The sequence below is a fragment of the Aplidium turbinatum genome, chromosome 18, assembly GCF_918807975.1.
Source record: "Aplidium turbinatum chromosome 18, kaAplTurb1.1, whole genome shotgun sequence".
In the NCBI taxonomy this organism is placed as follows: Eukaryota; Metazoa; Chordata; class Ascidiacea; order Aplousobranchia; family Polyclinidae; genus Aplidium; species Aplidium turbinatum.
In genome coordinates, this window is record NC_137489.1 from 610853 (window position 1) to 614048 (window position 3196).

Below are 3196 nucleotides of genomic sequence, written 5' to 3' on the forward strand. Positions count from 1 at the left end.
GTTGGCGTCTGCATCTAGCCAACGTCGACTTCTGCATCTAGCCAACGTTGGCTTCTGTATCTTGCCAACGTTGGCAAAATGTTTTATGCACCATTTTGCTTCATCTTGCCAACGTTGGCATTTGTATCTGGCCAACGTTGGCAAGATGGCTTGTGCACCATTTTGCTTCATCTGGCGCCTAAATTCTGGTTGACTTTTATGCACCATGATGCTGCTTCATCTGATCTATTGACTATTGTGATGCCCGCGCTTTGACCAAGGTTGGCCATGCAAAGCAAGCTGGTGCATAAAACATCTGAACAGCATTGGCATCTACATTTGCCAAACGTCTCTGTACTTAAACCTCGCTCATCACCAAAAGTTTATTGTTGAACCTAGCTAATCCTTGGGCGAAAGAACAGCAGCAACACGGATTTATAAGCAACACTTCTCCCTTTGTGACAAAGCAAAGTAACAGCCGAGCTTCGTATATTTTCACATTTATTAGAAACAAGCCACATCAAATCGTATTGACAGATGGAGATTCATTGCACATCAGCAGCTTTTTCTTGTGTATCTTTATCATTGTGAATTCCTGCGAATGAAACAAAAATATTTAAATCAAGAGGGCTGTTTGGCAACAGTGTAGGAATCATAGGCGTAACCAGGGGGGCAAAAGGGGCCATGCCCCCCCAAATTTTCAAACTTTGGATTCCGAAGTTGAGCCCTTTGTTGAAAATGCAATAAAGTTTGTAGAAATTTATATCGTTTTCCAAGAGATCTGGCTATTAACACCCCCAAGGACTTGTTTTAGACACACAGAAAGACACCAATAAATTTTCCAAATCGTAAATCGCCCAAAATTTACGCGATTTACATTTCTTTGAACTAATTTGTGGAAGCAATTTCAGAATGGCTTACTCTGTTGGGCTTTTGTGTAGTTATTGAGTTTTTGTTTAGCTGTGTTTTTGGTGTTCTCTAATTTAGCCGCAGTTTTTGCCAGTTCGTGTGTAAGAGCTATCTTTAATAAGTTAATAGCTGTTTATCTGCTAATAAATTTCATACAAATATTACCCTAAAAGTGTTTTCAGAAAGCGCTATAATCCATTATTTGAGTGTAATTTTTCAAAAATTTTCCGGGGGAACATGCCCCCGGACCCCCTTAGAATACGCGTGCCTTGGGCAAGCTCTAACCCCGCTACCAGTTTTATTGCTTCAACCCACCAGGATACGCCACTGCACATCAAGTGGCGATGGCTTTAAATCAAACACTTTGTTGTTCTCTTCAATTCATCAAATATTTGGCCCCCCCAAAACATTTTTCTGGCTACGCCACTGTGTAGGATTTTGATCAGTTGTCGTTCAGGATACTACGAAGTTAATTGACAATCTGCAATATCAATGTAATATCCCTCTCTCCAACGTGCGTGACAAAAAACTTATCATTCGATTCTGCGCCACGCAGAGCAATAATCAAGTTCCAATACATTCTAATTGCGTGTACAGTAGTTATTCAACAACTAAAGCAACACATGCGCTGTTGTCTTTCAAACATATAACAAGCTCACCAAAAGTTAGTTTTTGCCGTTTTCAGCCACCTTGCCTGTCCTTCCAATTTCGAAATCACTCTGAAACTCTTCATCAATTTGCTGCACGGCAGCAGCTTTGTCGTGCGCCATCACCATGTCTAATCATGAAAGTAAAAAAAGAAGTGTTAAATCAGTATATAAATGCCGACATAGCCTACTAACCACCATGTTCGTTGTTCACATCACTGCGAATACACCACTAAAACATTTTCATACATTACTCAATACTCTTCACAATTACATCATACATTAATCAAAAGAACAAAACGGCATAGTTATGACATAATCATTTAGTCGTAGTAAAAACATTTATCCGTACTCACCAAGAACAATCTTTTTCAGATTCTTTTTTAAACAATCAAACGAGTGCTTAGACTTCACGACGTTTTTTTTTTCCTTTCTTTTTTCTCGACATGCTTTGAACTGTGTTGTGTTCGATAATAATAATTGGTAATAAGTCCACTGATACAATCGCTTGCATTTTTGCCAACAGCTTGACTTAAATTTGCTACCTGCAAAATGTAAATCGAATGTAATGACAGGGGTTTCATCCATCATATTAAAAAGCTTCAGCACTTGTTACAGACATTTTCGACTGTTACAAATGACAGCCAACGTTTAAAGTTTATTTTGGGATTCCAGTCGTCTGTTTTGTTGCGTATGTAGGTCGCAGTGTAGGCTACTGTAGGCTATGTTGTCGCAATGGGCGCAAAATAAAACATGTTATTATTATTATTATTCAGTTGACGGCAATGAAAGCTACATTTGCAAATACTCTACAACCATCACAGACCTATCCACACGACATAAAAATACAAACACATTCAAGCCGTCAGGCAAACACTGCCGGAGCAGCAAAATCAAAGATTGAGCAGAACCCTACACATGTTGTGGGACATCACAAGCTCTGCTACTTTGCTGATATCTTCTTAGCACTCATCTAGAAGCACTGGCACTAAATTTGTCACGAGAATATTTCATATGAAAGTTTTCCATTGGTCATTGAGTTTTATAACTTTCTCTAAATTGAGTTTTATAACTTTCTTTAAATTGTGTAAACGTAGCCTAGTGACAAAAACGACTTTACACAATTATTTCAGGTTCAATGAATAAAAGACATTCACTTACCAGGTTTTCATAAACATTGTCGTAAGTCATTCTTATAGTTTCATTTTGATCATTTCTAAAACTTCTTTCGGCCGTAATAGGCCTATCTCAATTGAATTCGATTTTTTATATTTTCGATGCAAGAAGCGAAAATTCCTCTTAGCGCTGTTCACATAAGCATTGTGCTTTCGGCTCTCCACGTAATTGTGTATTGAGCACAACCGCCATGCTTGAACAGTCGAAGTGAATCGAGTGACGTAATAATCCCTTTAGCAAAGGATTAAGTCATGGCCTCTGTCTTCCTTCATCAAAACAAACCAAGTTCTTCTGCTAAATTGCATCTCCTCACGTTGATATAACACATCGCCGCATTCTAAAGCTTTGTTGCCTCTTTCACTTCAACGCGTCATATTGCCCAGTCAAAGTTTAAGTAGTGACGTCATAATGGAGTTTTCACAACAATTATTGTGCCTGCAGTGTTGTTCTATGCACCGCGGGAGTAGAAAAAACGATTTGCCGGA

General features: G+C 38.7%; 1 long non-coding RNA gene across 1 annotated transcript; it reads right to left on the reverse strand.

The window, feature by feature from the left end:
- Window positions 1-250: 250 nt before the first annotated feature.
- On the reverse strand, window positions 251-2895 carry LOC145787722 (uncharacterized). Its single transcript, XR_014291437.1, has 4 exons — window positions 2697-2895; window positions 1892-2080; window positions 1548-1666; window positions 251-574 (listed from the first exon to the last, which is right to left on the reverse strand). It is a non-coding gene; the product is annotated as an uncharacterized LOC145787722 (long non-coding RNA).
- Between the last annotated feature and the right edge of the window lie 301 nt (window positions 2896-3196).